The sequence below is a fragment of the Strigops habroptila genome, chromosome 4 (assembly GCF_004027225.2).
Source record: "Strigops habroptila isolate Jane chromosome 4, bStrHab1.2.pri, whole genome shotgun sequence".
NCBI classification, from domain to species: domain Eukaryota; kingdom Metazoa; phylum Chordata; class Aves; order Psittaciformes; family Psittacidae; genus Strigops; species Strigops habroptila.
In genome coordinates, this window is record NC_046358.1 from 29867466 (window position 1) to 29890319 (window position 22854).

At 42.2% G+C, this 22854-nt stretch overlaps 1 protein-coding gene and 1 long non-coding RNA gene across 12 annotated transcripts in view; both read left to right on the forward strand.

The window, feature by feature from the left end:
• FOXN3 (forkhead box N3) overlaps positions 1-22854 on the forward strand; it is a 209559-nt gene that overhangs the window by 155713 nt on the left and 30992 nt on the right. The gene's annotated exons all lie outside the window — the stretch shown is intronic.
• On the forward strand, positions 3715-15502 carry LOC115607047. Its single transcript, XR_003991067.2, has 3 exons — positions 3715-4879; positions 13343-13346; positions 15492-15502. It is a non-coding gene; the product is annotated as an uncharacterized LOC115607047 (long non-coding RNA).

Genomic DNA, 22854 nt, shown 5'->3' on the forward strand with positions numbered 1-22854 from the left:
AACCTTTCATCTACACAGTTTATGAATACCAGTATTAAAGCCAGTTCTTTGTTGCTCATGTGTGATGTTCAGCTGTGTCACGTGAGGGACTTAGCGGTTCAGCCCCTGGACCTTTCACCAAAGGATTTCAGGCTGCGCGTGTTGTCAGTGAAGGACGTTTGAGGAAAACTTCCCCTTAAAGGCTAAGAGTTTGTTGTGGAAGTTAGTGCTGACAAGTCCTTCTCATATAGTCATAGTTTGAACAGGTGAAAAAGAGCTCGTTCCAAAGTATTAGCATATATTGGGGTCTTTAAGCTTAATTAGGGCATGTATGTTGTAAAATGAATTGCAGGAGGGGAAGTTTCCACCTTATTTTTAATTACATTTGTACAACTTTCTATACAGTAATGATGTGTTTTACTCTGAACATCAAGTTATATTGGGAAGTAAATGGTACAGGCTGAGTGAATTTTAAATATGAGCAATGTTTAAGAAGCAATTAACACAGAGAGGTGTACTGAGTGGTAGATGGGGGAGGAGGCAAGCAATCGAAAGTGAAATGATCTTGCCATAACAGTTTAATGTTCAAGAGATGAGGTAGGGAAACGACTCATGCGTTACCTGAATTTCTGTGGGACTTCTGCACAAGGCAAATCCTGTGGCAGCACAACTCTTGTATGCAAGGCTTCAGCTGGTAGCTTTGACTTTGCCAGTGGCTTTCCTTTGCCCACACTATTGACTAGTGTTTAATTACATAAACATCATTTACTGAGTATAACATAGCCAATTATAAAAAGTTTAGGGTTTATTGTGGTTTTAGAAGACATTAAAGAAGCGAGATTTCTGTCCATCCAACTGTTCCTCCTAGAGACTCGTGGACCTTTATGCAGCACTCTGGTAGTTGTGTGGTTTATAGCTGGGGTTGTCAACCCGAAAGTAAGCAGACTGAAACTCTGAAGAGGGTGCAGCAGTACTATCATGTTATCTAAGGGGCCTTTTGGCTATTATTCAACTTAAAATATGTTCTTTATATGCAGTTCTCTCATCCATGCAGGTGTGCCTGACTGCCAGCCACATTACTGCGGGCAACATGTGTACAGCAGGAGAACAGCTCCTGTGGCTTCTATTTAGCTGGATCTTTCATGCAAGCGTTCCCATTCCTTCCAGAAACGACAGACAGAACATGAAGTAATAGAATTTGTGGAGTAAATTCAGTAAGATGCAATGGGTGATGAGTCATTACTTTAGTTCAGATTCTGTTCTTTAAAATGTTTCTTTTGTCTATAACCTAAAACTCTACCCAAATGTTGGGCCAGTTTTAATCCTTTCTTGTGTTCAAGGAACAGAATGATTTACCAAAGTTAGGGAGAGTAAGCTATGGTACTGATTGAATTTGCCAAAAGAAATAAAGAAAATTAAGTTTCTGTACTGTTTTGAAAACTAATTTCTTTAAAGACCTTACACATCTTTTCTAACTCCTGCAAGTGCAGTAGAAATGATTTAATATGCAAAGCACCAATATTTTGAAATATGAGTTACTTTTTAAAGCATTGCTGCAATTACTGTATTTAAAAGTATTTATTTGGAAATAATTGAGAGCAGTTTTTCTTACATGATGGGTTGTGCTATATTTTGTTCTACAAGAGATGTAGAACTGTAGCTGTACCTCCTGAGCACTCGGTTTGCTTGTATTTTTTGTGGCAGTGGTTTGTTAATATAGGTTTATAGGTGAATTCTCCTGGCAGGAACACTGTATACCACCAAAAAGCATTTTTGCTGTCACAGTTGCATTTGCTAACTAGAGTGTACCTGCAGAGGCATCACCAAACACAAATTGGCATGCGGTGGCTCTCTCTGTGTTAGGCTGCAGCAGCGCTCCCTCACCAAGCCTGCATACGTGCTGAGAACTGGCTGTGATCTGGTTCCTCAGGAGTGCAAGATGGTGCACAGCATCATCATGCCCCAGCCCTGCTGCCCTCTGCTCACCCCTGGTTTCATCCGAAGGCGACGTGGGGGTGTCCCTGGCTGGCGGTGGGCAGGATCCTGCTGCGCAGGGGCGTGCAGTTGTAGGTGAGCGCCGCACCAGGGGGACCCCACCAGCATATGTCAGCTATACCTGGGCAAGAAGTTGGAGTTGGTGAGTGTGTTAATGTATTATCTATCCTTATTAAAATTGGAAAATTTCTTGGCATTGTTACTGCTGAACAGCTTCATAGTTGTGCAGATGAGTCTGACTTTTGGGGAAGAATTGCCACTAGTAAAGCATTTGACAGCACAGTGATAGTATCAGGAATAAGCGAAACTCCGTAGCTATAAATTAGATCACACCTGTGATGGAGAGATTGTACTGGGAAGGACTGTTTCTTCTGGCACAGTGCTGCACACCTCGCCTGTGTTCACATGGTTTGTCGGATCTTTGCTGTGTCACAAAAAATAGCTGTTACTATTGCTGAGAATGGAGCACAAGTTTGAAACCAAAAGGCTTCTGGATTTCGAGTTCTGTCTGTCACGAAGGAGAGCAGAAAATCAATGCTGCCAGTGGCAAAGCACCAAACAAGCAGGGGGAATAAATCCAGCTCTAAGGCTGAGAAAAGGAGGTTACAAGGATTGCCTTTGCCATTAGTTATGGTGGGTTTTATTTACAAACAAAGACTCCATATACATTTGTAATCAGTTCCTTATACTCTAGGCCACTTCTGTTTTCAGTAATACTCAGAAATACCTTGTAAGTTGGCATTTCTTTGCTATAATTAGCTTAAAATACAGGGCATAAAGGAATAGGGTTCGGGTATTAGTGGTTTTTTTTCCCCAAGTCTTTGTTTATTTGAAAAATCGCTTATATCAAATATGTTTAAAATGTTTTGGTTTATATTGCCTGTTTGAAGTGGAGATCAAGTCAGCATTGCAGCAGCCACCACGTGTAGATGTATGAAGAACATCTTTCTGTAAATATCAGTCAATACATCTTTCAGTGTTTTAGGGAACGTAACATAAAAGGCACATTCCTTGCCAAAACTTCCTTTGTGCTGGGCTTCTCTCTAATGTAATTTCCATCAGTTAAAGAATAAAGAGAGCATGTTTTTGGGCCCATTTTGCTTGGCAGTGCACAAAGGAAAGGAAGGTTGGGGGGGGTTGAGAGTATATTTCTCAGTATATTTCTCAGTATATTTCTCAGCTACTTCACACAAAGAAATACTGTACTGCTTTCAGAAATCTCTTAGTACAAGTGCCTCCTGTCACAGGCGATCAGTGTTACGCCATTTTGACACAGCTGTATGGGATACTGCAGTGTGTTATAAAATTGTTGTCCTGGACTTGGTACAGGAGGGCTGGACTTGGGCAAGAGCCATAGGTCTGATTTTCCATACTCCCGTGGGTGCTAATTGTGGAGCAAGAATCGTTTCAGTGAGTAGCTTTTTGGAAACAGCGCCGTCTAACACAGTGCACTTTAAGGATGAGGCTAACCTACTACAGAGCTGCTTGAAGAGAGGCTGGCATGGAAGGGCTAAGGGTGTCTGTGTTTGACTTTGGGTCTGTGCAGTCATGCATACTGTCTCACAAGGAGGAGTAAGAGTCATCCTCCATTGCTTGCACGGCACTCACGTTGTCTTGGCCTTCTGGTTTTGTCACTGTGTCTCTATTACAGCCATGATGGTTTAAAATCAGGTTGTTCTCTCCCTAGTTTCAACTGAAAGACAACAACTTCGTTAAACGCTCCATCTTAAAAAGAAATGCTCCATCTTAAAAAGAATCTAAACAATGTAGGAGGGCTGGATGTTTTGGGGACTTCTTATTTCAAGCTTTTATATCCATAGTAAGAAATATATTACGAGTGCGTTATCCCAGCCTGAAAAGTTTGACCATAGAACACAAAGTGCATAGCTCTGTCTTCTGCTGGCAGAAGTGTTTGCTGCCAGTCCTCTGTACTGCGAGCCAAGGTTTGACTCGGAAGAAGAGCTGAACTCCCTCGCCTCAGAGGGGTGGTGAGGGAAGAAGCCAGGGAGCTGCAGACTCTTCCTGGAGCGGGCAGTGCTGCTGCCAAAGAGGGAATGGCCCTGGTTGCCAGCAGCTAGCCTGGTTCAGCAGCTCCCTAAAGACATCGGGAGGAGAGACTCTGAGCTGTGTGCTTGGCATGCACTGAAGTTGTTCTGCTGTCATAGCCCCACACAGGGAAAAGGCGGAAGGTAAATAGCTGAAGTTTCCTGTGGTTGTTAGCATAAACATATGCACACGGATGAGCTTCAGGTTTTTAAACTTATATCCCTGTTTCCCTCTTTCAAATGATCTGTGTAATACTGAAAATGAGGTAATGGTAAATAAAGTGTTCAGCCTACTTTGCAACTGTCAGTAAACAAATATCTCCGTTATGTGTTGTGCGCACACACTTCGTTGTCAGATGTTTCATGCAGTCCTGCTGCTTGATGCTCCTTTTGTATGTCTCTTCCTTTTGGGACTAGCATATGCATTTTCTCTCCTAATTACAATCTTGCACTGCTTAAACTAGTTACTAATGATGAGAGTGGCCATTACTTCATTAACGTGTAAGAAGAAAGTAAGTTCAACTCCCTTGACTTCTGCTGGTCACAAGTACTTTGAAGGTAGGTGACTTTATTGCCACACTTAAAATTTGAATATACTATCTTTTTATGCTGGAAACATCAAACTTCCTCATTAGTGGACTTACTGTGAGAACATCCTCTAGATCTGGCTCTTTGACTTAAAACAGAAACTGAAAATTTTATCAGACTTATTTATGTTATACTGAATTCCATCAGATTTTCTTGGTGTCCTTATGTGTTTCAATTTTCATGAAAGTGCTTTGTTTAAAATTTAGTTTTAAGAGGTGGTTTCTTGATGTTGGTTCAGTATTGCAGCTTATTCTATTTGTAGCATGTCTCTGGTACATGGCCCAGTACAGCATGCTGTCATGCTTGGGGATGGCAGTAAGACTATGTTCGGAGATTTGAGAGGAGGCAAAGGCCTTTCTGTACTCTTAACATGTTCATTTGGGCTTTTTTGTTTAGTTCTAATTCATAGCTTTTTAATAAGTGTGAGCCCTTCAAACTCCAGTGCTAGTTCTGTTTTTTCTGTTCTTGTCGTTGAGGAAACACATCAATATTTGTGATTCTAACACATTTTGAGACAGAATTGGCCTATTTCTTTGCTAGTATATTCTAGCAAAATTGCACAGGCATTGCATGATGGAAACAACTAATTTTTGCCTTTGGGTATCCATTTTATTCACAGTGAGAAGGGGAATCCTAATGTGCAAATGAAGGGCACTCTGTATTTGCATAAATTGTTTTCTGTTTTGGTCTTTCAGTCTCGTGTTCCCCACTATTTTGTTTGCATTTATACGTGTCAGTTTAAGTTTCCTTCAATAGTTTCTGCGGTTTTCCAGGTTCTTTTGGGTGCTTACTCTTGTATTTCCCTTTAAAAGACTTTTCTGTCCTTCTAGATGTTTTTACAGCTTTGCTCGAACTGCAAGGTCACATTCTGTACCTTCAAGTGAACCTAACTTTATGTTCAGCCTGGGTGAGGTTTTAACTTCATTTGCCTTTAAACATGGTTCCATGCTTTACTTTCACAGTAAAGGCATGCTGTTTCAGTGCAAGTACATGGTGTTCCTTTATATTTGCTGTTGGTGTGGATGTAGGCTACTGCTAACAGTAAGAAGAAAGGTTTTTATCGGTATTTATGTAAGGTGTGTGGTTTATTTTTCCCCATTGGATGTGGTGTTAAATAATAACCGCTATATCTCAGTGCTGTTTCTAGGTAAGTTTATAAAAGTACTGTCATTGTTTAAGCACATCACTTGAAGGACTGAGGGGTTTTTTTTCTCTAAACTGTTGCATGGAGAATACTGTCCAGTCTGTAATGTGCTGGACTGCAGCAGTGAAAAGTGTGTTCTCTAGGTGGAAGCAAGATGTATGGCACTCTGGTGACATGTGTATAATTAGTTCTGGGGAAGCAAGAGTGAGTTATGGTTTGTGGTCATCTATGTATTAAAATAGGTTTGTGTCATTTCCTTAAGCAGACGTAGAAAGCTTTAACCAAATTGAAGTAGTCCTGGTTGTACATTTTGTCTTGGCTTGGGTAGAGCATCCTGCGCTCTTTGGGCAGAAGGTGCAAGTTACCTTACTGTGGCACAAGAAACAGTTATTTGCTCCTGCATATCATCTGGCCTTGGCTTTGATCTGCTCCATACTTGGCTGCGATGTGGGAGGCTTTGGGGACCTTCTGCTTTCTGAGGTGGACAGCTCCTCCCCACAGGTTGAGCCTAGCCTTGCTGCAGACTGGAAGCTCTGTGAGGAGGAGAGATGTGTATTTCCAAGCTGGTCAGCAGCTGCTTAAAAGGAGAGGTAAATGCTGAAAAATCAGGCTGCCTCCTGTCTGGCTGACCGAAATGAGGCCAGCTGGGCATTTCCATCGAACAAAAAACCTCCCCCTTGGAGTAATTTAAAGCACAGTCTGCAGCTGAGCATGCGGGGCAAGGGACAGGTTTATGGTGAGCAGATCATTTCATCCAGCATCTGCGAGAGTTGTTTCTTCTTCTCTGTTGTTTTATTTTCTCTTGAAGGAAGGTGGCTTTTAGGTATGGCACAGCGTTTCCGTCCTGCCAGAGTGACGGATACGATCCTCGGGTGAAGGATGTGGTCCTCTGTGGCGTGTGGACTGCTGCCGGTTGCCATGGCAATAGAAAGCCTCCCCAGCTGAGGATGGGAACGCTCCATCGCAATGTCTTCGCTGGGAAATGGCTACAGCAGCGGAGGCATCTCATCCTGCTGGGGAACAGAGCTGCCTTTGAGTATCTCAGTCATGATTGAAATGTACTGACCCTACCCAATGCAGTTGTGGATCACAGGATGAGGGTGTTTATTTTCAGACTGAAAGGGTATCATGGCATATTGAAATACATCTCTGCTGTCATGTGGAAAACCAGACATGTCTGGTGTACTGTGTTCCTTCTGCCTAGCAGGGATGCTCTTCTCTCACCTGCTCCCACACAAGAGCACAAGTACCACAACGGGCTTTCTTAGCTAGATCAGTCAAATCCTGTATTTAGTCATCTTTCTCTTGCTTTGGTGAGTTACATTTTAGTATGCTATGGGCAAGTATAGACGATTCTTATATAAGCCACTTTAATTGAGTTTGTCAACTTTAATATCCCATTCTGATCTCATTTACTGCTCTTCAACTTCACTGACTTCAGCAGATTAATTTCTCATGCATTGGGTCATAAGAGAGTTTTGCATCTGAAATGCCCAAGTGCTGCAGTGAGGGAGGCAGCCAGCAGCGCTCCCTTACATGTTGCTGTTTTCAGAATGTGGCCTTTCCGTCAGAGAATAATCCTGGTCCTCACGTCATGCAAATACCCACTGGTTAGAAGGGAAACTGATAGCTGTTGCTGTCTACAGACAAAACACATCCTGAGTTTCAAAGCTGTTGTATTTCCTCACTCTATCTGCACACGTAGGAATTCTATGTAACTGTTTGTAGCCATAGCCTGTATTTTCATAGCTCTTGCTTTACTTCATCTGGCTTGCTGTGGGTGTTGCCAAAATATAAAAAGTAAGCAATGAAGAGAATCTTCAGTGTGGTGTGTTTGAAAAGCTTTTATAATAGTTTATTTTAAGTCCTTGCCTCTGTGTGGGTAAAATGTAATTAAAGCAAGAGCTGCATTGCAAATGATGCTAATTCTGAAAATACATTAAGTATATATCATCAAAGTTTTTCTTTCTGAAAGCTCTAATTTTGTAAAAATACTGGAGAGCAATTGAAATAGAAGCCTGGTTGCATTGTAAATAGTGCAAAAGTATTTTAGTAACTGTAGTACTAATAAGCAGAGCATACTTTTTTTTTCCTTTAATTTTTTTAAATAGCATTAGTATTCCAAACAGCAAAATCCCTGGCTGGAGAATTGTAGAAATGATGATTGCTCATTAGCAAATAGAATACAGATGTTCTGTTCATTTTGCCTGAGTGCTTCACATAAACACCTTGGGGAGTGACTGGCACAGAGTACAAAACTTGATAGCATGACGCTGTGCTAAACACTTCGGGGCTGGCAACAGAAGCAGAAGCATACCATGTAATTTTGTAAAATTTCATGTAATTTTTAATCATTTGTAGTGTTTGTGTAATGCAACAACCTTCATGGGAAGTGTTGGGGGGTGCGTATCTCTACAGGGCTGTAATCAACACCAGAAACTAGAGTTGGGTCAACTTTGCCTTTTCAGGTCTTTTTGGTTGACTTTCTGCCTTCAGCTTAAAAAAGAGCAAACTTCCATTTCCCTTCCATGTCTGTGAATCTTGTATTGGTTGTATGGTTTTGTATTTGCCTGACCAGTTGCACAGAGTTTCTTGGGCCTCTGAGGTGGCATCTTTCTGGGTCTTTTCTCATGCGACTTCAGGTGGTGTTACCAGGTAAGAAATTTGTTGTTCCTCCTCTCCCCTTCTTCCATTCCTCCATCCTCCTCTCTGTCAGTAATCTTAATTACTTTCTTTTTTTCTTTGATTTTTTAATCAAGTAGGTGCCATGACTGTTTTCAAGCATATACTAAATAAGGACTGGAATAGTAAGGCACCTTTAGGGACTTTCTGATAGTTGTGTGTTGGTGGTTGTGGAGTTTTACATCCCAGTATGATGTTGCAGAATTCCCATTTCTTTCTGCCAATGCCTGGGGTGCTTATGGAGTAGCTGAAAGGTGGGATGTGCCTACTTTGCTGGAGGAGCCGAGTTAAGCCTCTCTGTGCCCCTTGCTCTTGGACTCTGCTCCTTGCAGTATTTTGTAAGTGAAAGAGCTCCCTTCCAGTGAAGATACACGAATTGTTTGTTTTTTAAAAGCCATGTAAGCAAAGCTGAATGTCGTTCTTGCAATTTGGTGGACTTTTAAAGAAAGGGAATTCCTAGCTGTGATATTCCTCTGGCCTCTTGCCATGATGTGCGTTGTACTTGTTTAGTTGCCAGCGCCAGGCTGGGAAGAAGTTGAATGAACTTTTAATGTTTCAAAATGCATTTATTTAATTAAAAAATATGTTTATTCCAGTGGGTTATTTTTGTTAATTTATTTTTGGGTTTTTTTTACATTGGGTAAGAAGTCTTCAAATTACTGCCATAATACCACAGAGCAGGAAAGTTGTGTTTCAAAGCAGTTTCCAACCTGCAGTTTCAAACTGCAGCTGAACTACCATATGCTAGACCTGATTGCCTGCTGCAGCTACTCTGCAAAATTATTATGCAGCAGTACATCCTTGGCAAGCAGTTATTAAAAAATGCTTTAGTAGGGTTTTTTTAGACCTTTTAAAGTAGCTTTTTGTTTTCCACCTTAGTGGAAAAGCCTTAAAAAGTATTAAGCAATGTCAGCACAAGAATCGGTCAGATGATACAAATAAGAAGATGGCATTGGGCACCCAGAGAGCTGGTTATAGCCTCAGGGTTTGTTGGTTGTGAGCTCCCATCCCCTTTTTAAGCAAATATTCAAAACTAAATGGAACTTATTAACATCAGTTTGTCCTGCTGAGTTGAAAACAATCTGTCTAAATGTAAAAAAAAAAATAGTAAGTATCAAAGTTAAACCACTTCTAGAGACAGAATCAAATTAAAGTGAATTGAAACAAGTTGGATCAGCATGAAGTGACTCTGTTTGTAAAGAGTACTTTGCATTTCTATATCTTTTCACAGCCATAATTGAGAGAATAATTTCGTCAACTTCACTTACAAAGCTGCTGTTTGCTTCCTCCTTTTGCCCTAAAGCAAACAAAATAGGCAGGCTCCCAATTTGGAATCTATTGAATGAACCCAAATCACTTATGTGCTGTTTAGTTGTCGTGGCAGCAAGGCAAATAGATGTGAAAAGATTAGCCAAATAAAAAGGCAAAAACCTTGGCCCTGTTGTAAGGATTTGGAAACCCAGTTAGTAGTTCACCAGTTGTCGAGGCCACAGGATAAAGGCATGTATGGAAAAGCAGGCTGAAAGTAAAATGCCTCATCTGTGAGATGTGTAGGAATGGGGGGATTCTCGGGATAAAGTTTTAAGTTTCACTGTCATCTCTTCCTGTCTCTTCGTGTTTCTGTTTCATTGCAGCTTCAATACGTATTGAAGATCACATTAACAAATAGCAAGGGTGTGAAGAAAAGCATGTTAAAGAAGAAAATTAATGATTATGTTAGCTTAATGCCTGAGACGATGCCCTGTTTTGCAAAGAAGATATATCTAGAGAGGTGTTAGTGAGGACATGAGGTTTCTTATTCAATCACATTTAAAAAACCTGATAAATTGGAGACTTCAGGACAGCTACAGCAATTATTGTCAGCTGAGACACATGTAGTAGGACAGAGTCACTGGCTCAAAAAGCTTGCAGAGTGAGTACACCAGCCAGGCAGCCCATGCAAAGGAGAAAAATTAAACTCACCCATTTAGAAGGGAGGATGAAACACATTACCTGAAACCACAGTGTCTGCATGGAAATAGGATGTGCATTTGAGGCCGTGCTATTCCCAGGGTTTTAGTGGCACAGGTTTGGTGGACATAGGTATAGGTAAAGAAGGGTTGTTCCCCTGTGTCTTTCTCTAGAGTCCATCCTTGAATATACAGGCCCAGGGCTTAACAGCGGCAGTCCAGATGGACTGAGCCTTTGGTCTTCTGTCACTGCTGGAGATCTGATGTACTTTACTTTGATAAACGGAGTGATAGAGAACTGTTGGTGTGATATGAATTATTCCCACTGATATTAAATAATAAACATGACCACGGTGACCTACTCACTCTCTAGACTGGATTCCTTCTGTGGCTTAATCATAGTAATGGCTTCATATTTGAACTACATAATGTCACGGGTGAGCTGCGGGCCGCTGAAGACAGAGGCAGCAGAAGGAAGTTGGTAGATTGATACCATATCATGTGTATCATAAAGTAAGGTAGTAAAAAGCCTCAGGAAATTATATTTCTTAAGTAATGCAATCAGAATTGCACTTAGACAAGATTGCTTTGTATTTACTAGCTGTGTTTACTGCTTTTTCTGATGTGCCTAAATAGGAAAAACAGGTATTTGGAAACTTCAGGGAGTGGAAAATGGAGTTCTAGACCCGAATCTGTACAGTTACTTTTGGGAATAACACAGCAGAACGAGTGAGCTTGATGTGCTGCACAGCAGATGCCAGGATTATATGATATGGAAGGAATTTTTTACTTTTAAACCCTTTCAGTGTGATGAAATGCAGGGGAGAGGAAGGAGGGGCTGATATAAGTGCCCTCATTTTTTTTAACCTCTTCTGTGCTCTGAATCCAGAGATACCAATTGATTCATGCAAGCACAGCCCGTCTGCGTAGGTGGACTCTACCAAAACAGTAATTAAATGTAGTGTATGTTTCTGGACTGGAGCTAAAAGGGAACAGAAAATAGTACTATTTATTCTGTGGTTTAAAGCTGTGCTGCTATAAACAGAAAACGCAACAAACAGAGAACTGAGTTTGCGTGAAAATTGGTGAAGAGTAGTGTGTCTTTTTTGGTATTTATGCATTATTTAAAATAAGTTTAGCAGACTATAAAGCTTTTGATTATAGTCAGCTTGTGTGTTCTTCTACATTGTGCAGCATCTCAAAGTAAAGTGGACAAGCAGTTGTTTACAAAAGCTAAAGGCTTTCAAGACCAGCTCATGGGAGGAGCAGATGGTATTTGGGCATTGTGTTGTGGTCTTGCAGTCCACGCGATGCCATGTTGGGCTGATTCATGGAGATCCATTTGCAGAGCATCATAGTGAGCTGCTTCATTGAGAGGAGAAGAAACATTTGAATGAACTTTATTGACTTTTGCACTGTATTTAATAAATGCCAATAGCTGCTGATAAAATGACAAGAGGGTATCAGAGCCTTTATTAAATAAACCAGTGTCCTTTGCAAGTGATGATCCTTTCATTCGGGAGAGCTTCTGTATGGGCTGTGACAAGGTGAAGAAGCCATGCGGGTGGGGTTCAGCCCCCGTGTTGGTGGTGGCATCACGCAGGACTGTGTGGGTCACTGCAGTGGGCCTGGTGAGCCAGCAGCACAGAGCTGCTGCTGCTGCTGCTGCTGCTGCTGCTGCTGCTGGGCAAAGGCCCCAGCACTGCCTCTGCACCAGGTTTCGCTCCACCATCCACCTTGTTGTGCAACTGAAACCAGTGCCAGGTGAACGGCATTCCCGCATGCACAGTGTTCTGGGGTGCTGACGTGTTTTAGCTGGACAGCAGGGACATGTTTTTCTTGACTAATTTAAAAAGGGTCAAAATGCTTCCTTGCCAAAGGGAGGGAAAAGGCGGGGGGAACTACTCTAAAGCAGGGACAGCAGTGAAAGCCCAGGTGACAAGATCTTTGCAGTATTTCCCTTTTAGGCACTAATAAAGCTCCGGGTGGCTTAGCATTCAAAACCTGTTGAACCTGTTAGCAAGTGGGGAGCCCTGTATCCTCGCTGCAGACAGTTTGTTTGTTTCTACTAACTGCATTTCAATTGCCTAGTGATAGTGTTTGTTTTCTTGGAATTTGCTTTCTGGTGCAGGGTTTCAGTGGTGGCTCATGACCAGCCCTGCAAAGGTGGGGTTGCTGCAGGCCAAGGTCCAGCCGGGCTGCAGGCACCCCCAGCCCTGCCTTTAGCACAGAGGAGGAGTATGGGGCTTCTAAGGGGCTGAGTGTGGGAAACAGGGGAAAGCTGCAGTCTTTTCCTACTCCTGCTGGCAGGCATGGTCGGCATTAAACCCGTTGCTTTTATAGGAACAGGCTGACCTACTTATTAACGCATTGTATTTCAGCGTTCGGCAGTGGCTGTCTGCCCCAGAGGGGTTGTGTTTCTGGCCCTGGCGAAACTGGGGGCCCCAGCTCTGACCCAGCTTTGCTGGGGGTCTTGGGCAGGATATGCTGGTGCGTCTCGCTGGTGGTGAGGAGCTCTGATGCTGCAGCAGTGGGTACCACGCTCTTACCCATGTGGAAAAGGGGAAAAAGCCTGCTGAATGGACTGACACGTGCCAAAGAGAAGGAGGAAAGTTAGAAAGTAAAATTAGAGGCGAGTGATGTTTAAGTATCATGAAGGGTTTTGACCAGAAATGTGGTTTTGATTGCATTCTGTAGGGTTAAGAGGGGCAAGCCACCAACTGGCAATAGCTGTGGGTAGTGCTTAGGGTATCTGAAAGGGAAACTGTTCTGGCAGCTTGTGAAATTGAGAGATGATTGTAGTCAGCTGCTCTTCCCTAGCCGCATTTGTGAAGTGAGGTAGGGGATTGTTTGATAAAAACATATGCAAACAAGCAAATTTGGAAAGACAGATGTCTGTGAGGGGTCAGTGAGGAGCTCCCTCTAGATTCGGTCAGCTGGTGGCACTGCGGTGATGTAAGATACGTGCATGTGCATCTCGTCTCACGGAGATGATGGCTTCAGCCAACGTGGGAGGCAGTCCTGCAGCTCATTCCAACCAGGGCCTTGGTCTGTTTTAGCAAATTCAGATTTCTGTGAGCAGATGACAAAAGTGTGGTGGTGGAGAAGATGGGACAGCACCAGGAAATGTCCTTTCTGTGGCAGGCTGTTGCTGCTGCCTCTGCTCTGGGGGGCTTTCAGTTGTTCAGAACTATTGGATGACCATTTTGCCATGCCAGCAAGAAGTGTCTGCTCCATCCATCTTAACAGTGGACTTAGACTCTCTCTATTGTTCTGGGTGGAATATATACCCTTACATGGCTTGCCAGTAAGAATGGATCTGCTGCTCTGACAGAACCCTTCAACTGTTTGAAAAATAAATAAATAAATAAATAAATAAATAAATAAATAAATTTGCCTAGGCTGTATAGAGGTTTTATGAATATAAGTTTAGTTTCCAGTCTGGAAAGCCAACATAGTTATCCAAATGGTTAAAGCTTTCCAAGAGATTTCTTCCAGTTTTGCCCCCCTGAAAAGCTGTGACCTCCTTTGTTAATGACATTGCAGTGTAGCTTTAGCTTTGGGGGCCATGGAAAGTGGAGTTCATGAAGGATACACAGGTTTTGCTGCAAATTTCATTTTTCTATCTGTTGTGCTTTTTTGCCAGTACCTTGTGTGCACATACATGTCTCTTTTTCTTTGATGTACACATATACCCTTGTCAAACTACTTAATCCGAAAGTTTTGAAAGAAAAGGGAGAATTTGTGTGTTTAAATTCTTGAGAGGCACTCTGCTATCATAATGATAGAGCTGTAGGATTACCCAGAGATACAAAATGACAGACATCATAGTTAATACTCATCAGCATCCTTTCTAGCAATTTCAAAGCAGTCCCATCAGTAAAAAGCCTAAGCAAGCTGTGCTGCATTATCATGATTGAGGGCCAGATCAGATTTTATGTTGGTGGCTGACATGAGAGAAGTAGAAAAGGAAGTTTTCCCACTTCTAAAACTAACTTTATAAATAAGCTGTTTGTAACATTGCAAATACTTGTGTTAAAATACCCAGTAATGACGTGAAAATCAACCTCAAATGTGTTTCCAGACACTTTGCCTTGAAAGTAAAAGGATGGGAGCTTCTTACATTCATCCCTGATAAAGGAAGATGTAGCTCAGTGCTTCCGCAGGATTAAGATTTGGGGGTTTATGAATTCCAGGCCCTTCCCAGTCAAAATCAAGTCTAACAATACAGATTTTTAATGGGGCATAATTACCACTATTCATCTCCTCTGAAACAAGTGAGTGGTATAACTTACCTCCAGCCATTGTAAGGCTTTACACTGTTTTCCATAACTATTGTCATTGTACAATCTAGCACTTGGTTTTTGCACTAAGGTGATCCCTGTAACTGTCAGGTCTCTAACTTTACTGGAATTTCACTGACAGTTTTGCATAAAATAGAATATTTTCATCGGTGTGTTCCCAGTGGAAGAATCTTTGTGGCTTTTATAACAAAGGCTCTACAAAGACTGTAGTACGTGCCATTAGCATGGTTTTCATACCAGGTGAAATGTTGCACCAGATTTATGAACGTTTTTTAATTGGGGCATCAGGTATGTGTTAGGGGAGGGGAAAGGAGCTGGATAAGGTTTTCAGTTCTATTATTGACTGTGTGAAAGAAAGCTGTTTGCCTATAAATGATGGCATTAAAATGAAAAATAAATAGGAGCTTTTTCCTTACTGCATTTGCTTTTCTGGAGGTCTGCCACCCTTATACTTTGGGATTTTTCTACCCCCTGCTGGAGACAGGAAGAAGGGAAGTGGGGAAGTTCAACACGGGGTGGGGAATCTTCAACAGACACTGGGGTGCTTGGAAACTCTTCATCTTGTGGCGGTGAAGGGTGGTGAGATGAGTTGGGAGGGCTCCTGTGTGGTGGTGGGTAGCTGTCCTGTCCGTTTGACTCTCCCATGAGAGGGCAGGCGATCGTTAAAGATCAGTGCGCAGAGAGGCAGAGATGGGGAGAAGGGCAAGATGAATGTGTGCTCTCTGTTTTGTTCTGTTGTAATCGATCTGATTACCAAACGTTATTAAGATTGTTTCCCCAGACAGCCTGTGCTTTGCTCTCACAGACACACAGATCTGACGCACAGATCATGCTAGTAAATTGAATTTGAGCTGGCAGAGTTAGTATGAGCTGTTTGCGGTACGTACATGAAGCAGAACTCTCTAAAAGGCCAGAGAGATGCCTGTGTGCTGCACTGGCAAGGATTACAGAAACTCATGCTTAAAATCAATAAACCAGCTCTCACTAGACTTTGTTGAAATTTTGGAGTACAAAAAGAAATGTAGGGCATTTTTTCTATTTGGTTGTAAACACAGAATTGGCAAGAAGACTTCCTACTTACTAGAAGCAGCCCTCTCTTTCTTTGTGGCAGCTTGTACTGTACGCCCTGCTTGGCTGGAGCGATGGATGGCCATGCCTCCCCAGCAGGGACATGGCCGCCCTGCGTTGGGGAGCTGCAGGCAAAATGAGATCTAGCACCATTTAAAAGGTGGTTTCCTCTCCAGCCTTGCTACATGCCCACAAGAATGGCACAAAACACACTTGGGATTCTAATTTTTAACAAAACTGTCCTGAGGTGTAGCTAAGCTGCCCAGCTGTTCCAGTCTGGGGCTGAGCCCTGCAGGATGCTGGTACACTGATCCTCTTCCATGGCCGCTACTCGTTCTCTGGACTGTATGCCCGTGTAAGTGCTTTCCTGGCTTACAGCCACAGCTCTCACTGCTGTCTGGATAAAGCTCCATTTAATTTTATTTTTTTTTTAATGTCCAGCAACTTCTGCTAGGCTCAGCCTGTGCACATGGTCAGTTTGGGTCCCTGTTCACCACATGAACAGAATGGGATGAGAGCCCCTTAGCTTACCAGCTCTGTTTTGTGAAGCGAATACACTTTACACCTTTCAGCTGAGGATCTGAAAGAGTCTGCAAAGGAATTCTGGTGGTATGCTGCCCTTTTCATACTCTTCTGATAACCTCACCTGTCAGCTAGTGGCAATTCAGACTCCAAGGAGTTTGATCAGGATCATTCGTAGCAAATTAGAGGTTGGCAGAAGTGGTGTCCTGTGTCTCGACTTCATTTTAAATTAAAATGTAACAGAAAATAGTAAGTAAAAGGTTAAAGGTTGTTTCAACCTTTGTCAATAGAAAGGAGCTACGTGATAGCAGTTTGTCAAGTTAGAAGTGTTCAAGGGGCATGTAAGTGCAACTTCGCTGCAGAGTCATGCCTTAGTGCTTGCTTTCTAGAGACAGGTGAATTATTCTCTCACCACATTTTGGTTCATGGCATTTCATATTTCCTTTGTTTTTGACAATGTTTAAGTAGAAAATTCCAGCAAAGCCAATGTTTAACTTACAGGTCTGCTGCTATATAGCACAGATGGCACTAAATATTTGCATTAGCAAAGTGTTTACAGGAAGATCTGAGATGTATATGCAACTAAATTCAAGAAAAATGTAAGCAAAAGCACGTTAGCTAGTTTTTTCCAGGTTTGCAACATACCTTCTACAAAATCTCTTGTGCGAAGTATTGACGTAAGAAAGAAAAAAACCCTAATAGCTAGGATGTAATGTTTAGTCTAAACAAGCTCTGTTGCAGTTGTTTTAAATAAATCCTATTATTATGTGTGCTATTTAAGCTAATTTCACTCTTAAAGTCTCTTCAGTGTTCAGGCAGCTTATGTTCACTATGTTGCTTTCAGCAGGAGCTTTCGCAGTATTCTTGGAATATTGATTGTTGTAATTAGAAACTAATTCTGCTACTCTAGAGGTTATCTTGTAGGTGTTTGCCATGGGAATGTGGAGATCTTCAAAGGCTATCTTTGTTTTCATATTTCATTATAATAATCCTTCAAAAATGACATTACTGCCTGCACTGCCTTACCTGTTAGCCTGCATCTCATCCCTCAGCACACCTGGAAGCTCTCCAGCAAAAAAAGTCAAAAGGCCTTAGAACTAGATTCCTGCTTTTATGTCATTTACTTTATTTGAAAATCAAAGTAAGTATTGCAGGAGAGTGGAACCAGTTTTGTCAGATGATGGCAGTGTTTCTGGGGCTGTCTTCCTCCATTGATTTCCTTCTGAGAAGCAGAAGAGCAGCTTGTTCCAGCCATGTTGAACATCACTCTCTGTGGAGCATGCTCAGCCACCATCCACAGACCTGGGTGAGTCTTCAGCATCTCCATACACAGGCTGGGACTGGCTCGCAGCAACGCCAAACAATGATTGTCAAGTGCTGCGATAGAAAATAGGCTTTAGTCTGCTTCCATTTGTTGGGGTAAGTTTATGTCTAGTCCTATTGGTCTTTAATGCAGATACACTTGCAAAAGATTGGTGGGGGAGAAACAGCTGCCCCAGCAGGGTTTTCAAGTGTGTTTAATAATAGGTTTTCAAAACTAGTCATTTGATTTATTTGTTTATTGATTGATTCGTGTTAGTGACTGTTAGTTGGTCTCAATCTTGGGAAGAAGGGAAGTAAATGGTACGGATTTTGATTTTTCTTTATAATATGCCTGCCTGCCTTGAACATAATTCTGCAAACAAAAAGTGATCTGTTCTCTCAGGTGTGACTTTACTTGAGAATTAGCATTTAACATATCTCCATTTATCCACTGTCCCTCCTGGGGAAAAAAACACCTAATCTTGAACTTGAGGGCAAGCCTGGGCTGGCTGCCACAGCTATATGATATGGAGTTGAGCCCCAGCAGACTGCATGCCTGCCTGTCTGTGAACCTGCTAGTTGGTCATGTTTATGCTGCTGGTTTGGTAACGTACTTCTGGTAGCAATTCTAGCCCTCCTGAATACATCCACACCTTGAAACCAAGGATTTTACAGTGTACACCAGAGTGAGAACTGTTGGGCTTGCAGCCAGTTTCCCAGCCTTTCCTAGGTTCATGAAGAAGCCCGTGTGCACAGACCTCCCTAAGCTGTGGACCACCATACTTGCCCCCTGATTCTCCCAGTCCCACATGTGCAAGGCTCTGTCTGCTCGCACCTCTCTGCACCTTCCTGCATGGGCTGGCTCTGCTGTCCTGCAGAGAAAAGCAGAAGAGAGAAGGGAAGAGTCTGAGCAGGCGTTCATGTGCAGGCATGGGAGTGAAATAGGAGAGTTGAGACCACTTGCAAGCCAGGTCTCCTGTGGCTTGCTCACTGGCTTTCCTTCATAGTGCCATGGGTTACGTGCTACTGGAGTAGCCTGTGGCAAAGGAGTTTTGCTTACATGCTTAAGGTTGCTGCCACAGAGCTCAGGCTGGCTGCATATGACAGCTGGGGACTTGCATCAGCTCTCCACCGCATTGACTGTCAGGTATGAGGCTCCAGCTCTGCGCTGCTCTCCTCCAAGTGCAGATAGCCACTGAGTTTCAGGCATCCTGCCTGAGTTCAGCAGCTCAGTGCGCATTGCATGCTGGATGCTGATAGGCATGGGTCCTGTGCATCCATAGCACTGCCCATAAACATTTTGTAGGTTGGCTTTGTCATGAAGTGGTGCAAGATCTGGTCCTGGAGTGTCAGACATAGAATCATAGAATCATAGAATAGTTAGGGTTGGAAAGGACCTTAAGATCATCCAGTTCCAGCCCCCCTGCCATGGGCAGGGGCACCTTGCACTAAACCATGTCACCCAAGACTCCATCCAACCTGGCCTTGAACACATGGTCCTGGTGCTTCTACAGGTTTGTGTAGATGGGCCTTTGTGCACATGTCCACTGGCATAGTTTCTTCATGACTCTGTTTTTGTGCTCTTTCCCCCTCTGAGTTTTGCAGACGGCTTACTGCCCTAGAGAAGCATGGTTTGGAAGGCAGCTTCTGGAGAGTCCCTTTCCATGGGTCACATTGTGAGCAGCAACACTGCTGAATACTTCCGAAAACTCACATTCAAACTTTTTACTTTGTTCCAGCTCCTGTTAGAAGAGATTTCTCAAAACACCATTGCTCTGTTCTCTAGAAATGTTCTGGTTACCCATCTGTCTTCAGCAAACGTTAGTTTACTGAGACTGTCTTTAAACCTCCTTTCTTGATTTTTCCACCTGCATCCTGTGGTCACTTATTGTTCTGATAGAGTCTTACTTCCTTTCTGCCTTTGTTTTGCTTAACTGAGCAAGCCAAGCTCTCTTTCTTCTGTCCTAAAGATGGTTTCATATCAGTTCAGTTGCCCAGCTTCGGGGGTTTTTTTGCTCTTTTTTTTTGTTTGTTTTTAAGAGTGAATCTCTCCTACTTTTCTCAGGATGCAATTTGGAGCAAGCTCTTTGCGCAGTGAGCTGCAGTCACTGCAGCTCAGAGCTCCCCCGCCCAGTCTGTTTCCCAGAGGTTCCACAGAAACCATTTCGTTCATCAGAATTTGTTCTTTGGAAATCATAGATCTTAAACAAAATTAGGCTTGCCGTTATCCTTCCCATTTAATCTAAACTGAATCACTTTGTGGTTCCCTATTCCAAAGTCATCCTCATTACTTAAGATAAAGTGTAGGAAAGAATCTATTCTTGTTCATTCAGCAATATGGATAAAGAAACTTGTCAGGTGACACAGTAACTGGCCTTGCCGTGGTTAATAGCATTTGTTCTCCAATCTGTACTGTGAGGTGAGTGTCCTGTGTTGACATAATTCCCATTTTTTTAATGATGCAGAGCTCTACCCAGATCCATATCTGGTGCAAGAAGTCAAGAGCAGACTCAGTGTCTCTCTCTTAGAAGTCTTTGACCATCTTTCCACAGCGTTTCTGAATATTTCCTGTTTTCTTCTATTTCCAAAGTCTGGTGTTTGATTATTGCATGACAGTATCCTACCATATAAAACCTGTATTTCTTTTCCTTGAAAAGCATAGACCTTTTGACACCTGTTTCAATAATAATTGCTGTTCCACCCTGTTTGTGAATTTTCCTGTAGTAATACTAGTGCATTGAGTTCCTCTTTTATTATGTCAGTCTGCCTGCATTGTTAGCACACAGCTATTTTAGCTGCTAGGTTTTTTGTTCACCTTTTCTGCTCTTGTTTTTGGTTTCAGACTGTGTTTTGGCTCCCTAGCTAGACTATGTAGTGGCCTTTCACTGACGGTGTCACATGCCTGACCCCTTTACTCATCATTAGTGGCATTTTTTTTCTTCAAATCCCTGAAATACTTTTGTCTTTGTTTTCATGTTTATCTGATATTTCACCCTTTGCTTTCTGGATCCTGAAAGTGGTGTGGAATTTATGTTTTCCTCCCCAAGCCTTCTTCCCTTGCTATGTTCATGCAGTAGGTTGTGCCATAGTGGTTCCAGTAGTTAGGATGTTCAGGTGAAGCCCTCCTGAAGTCTTATCTTGCAGTGAGAGTACCTAAAAGCCACCTTTTCCTTCAGAACCAGTGGCCAGTGGCTGAGAGAGAGGGGGACAGCTGTAAACATTTCCCCAAGGGTCGTTCAGACCATGCGAGCTGCATCGGCTCTTTTCCAGTTGGCACGTCCAGCACTCGCAGGATTGAATGACATACTCTCTTCTCAAGGTCTGGTGGACAAATGTATTTTGAAATAGCATGAGGAGGAAACAAGCGCTGACAACAAACACTTATATGGGACAATAAGGTATGGTTTATTTGGTCTTAAATGGCTGGAGTTTTGTAGAGGGCTTCCTCCTGCCAGCCATCCTCCCGCTTTGCTGGAAGAAAAACCTATTGTTAGCAGCAGGGACATTGTAAAAGCTTGAGCAATGATGACCTTGATGTCCCAGTTAGAGGTAACACACATCTGTGTTACTGGGGACAAAGAGCATGTGTGTTTGCGTGTATGCATATCCTTTGGTCAAAAACCAAAACTACGTGTGCAACCTCTAAGGCTGCAAGGAGTTACAGCCCTCATAATCCCGTCTTCCACTGTAGAATCTGAGCTGCAGAAGTCAGTTAAGAAGACAGTTGAAATTCCTGATGACAAATTAGGTAAGTACATGATGGAACAGCAAATGGTGTCTCTCTTCTCCTGTGCTAGGCTCACTGGCTAGTGCTTTCTCCAGCTGATGTTTTCTGTTCAGTACTACAAGTTGCACAGGCTGGATGGAGTCAAAAAAGACTTTACTGTTGCCTTTGTGATGGATAAATTTCATTTTCACACCCTTCAGCACTGAAAATTAAGCTTGCCAGTAACATACACCAAATGAAAAAATATTTTAAAAATAAAGGAACAAAACCAAAGCAATCATCTCCATCCTGTTTTTAAGCAGAGAATGTGTTATAATATGCCATTTTTATGTATAAGATGTATATCTCACTTCTTTAGTCGGCTGTCTTTTACAAGATTTTTATCTTGCACTGGTAAAATATGTATCAATGTTGTAAGTCTTTATTTTAGCAGTAAATTGATCTTAATCTTTACTACTGAGATGAAAAGTTAGGATTATACGTTTTGTTTTCATACAGCTTTCCAAACGATAGATGAACCTCTTTGAGTTCATGCATGTGCGAGACCTTCTGTAACTCTTTCTCCCACCATTCTTTTTATTAGAGCTAATATTTTTAACAAGAATACAAGTTGTAACTGTTTGTTTATACAGTTTTTCAGCTGATAATATGGTATTGTTAGAGGGTGGAAATTGTACGTGTAGCAAGACTTCAGAATAATTTGTGCCATAGGTTACTTGACAGTGCCAGAAATGAACTTCAAAACCAGGAAAACTGATTGTTTTTTTCAGACCCGTACCTTTCTTCTTCTGTGTCTCATACTAGATCCTTTCAAAGAAGTGGGAGAACCACTGTGGCTGCCAGACCAGTTTTGTATTGCTAGTGAAATTGCTTCCTCCTGGCCTCTATTATATAGCTTCCAGAATTCTCATTCTTGGTCTTTCACGCACTGTTGTTGAGGTATGAATGTAACTTCTTGTTTCTTCCCAAGATCTTGGTTCTGAATCCTACTGGTTTACTGTACACTTCCACAAGTATTCTGTTGATTTTAAGAGCTCTTCTCAACCTTATTTTAATACTTCAGAAGTGGACTCAGTGGCATCCTGCACCAAGGAGTTTGACAGTTACAGTACTTACAGTTGTCTTCAGGTATTTCTTTCTGTCTTGCAGTTTTATTTTAACAACTATGTTCTTATTCTGTCATCAGTCAAAATAAATTAAAAATATAAAAGAAAAAGAAAGGGGGGGGGAGGGGAAGGGAGAACCTTCTCTCTATTAATTATTCTCTATGTCTTTGACCTAACCTGACTCATACCAAGGTTAACCATCATGATGTGGGATGGGAAAAGGCACATGTATTAACAGAGAAGTTAAATAGGGGCAAGCTGCTATTTGCTCTGTTGCAGTTTAGTAAGCCCAAAGATAAAAGGTGGGAGACATAGTGATGCTTTTGCAACATTATCCTACTGCTGAAAATCGGAAACATCAAAAAATCAAATCACAAAAAAATGAGTAGGAGTGGGCTGTGCTAGGAGTTGAGGCAGGGAGTAAAAAGACTGGTCTTGTAGAA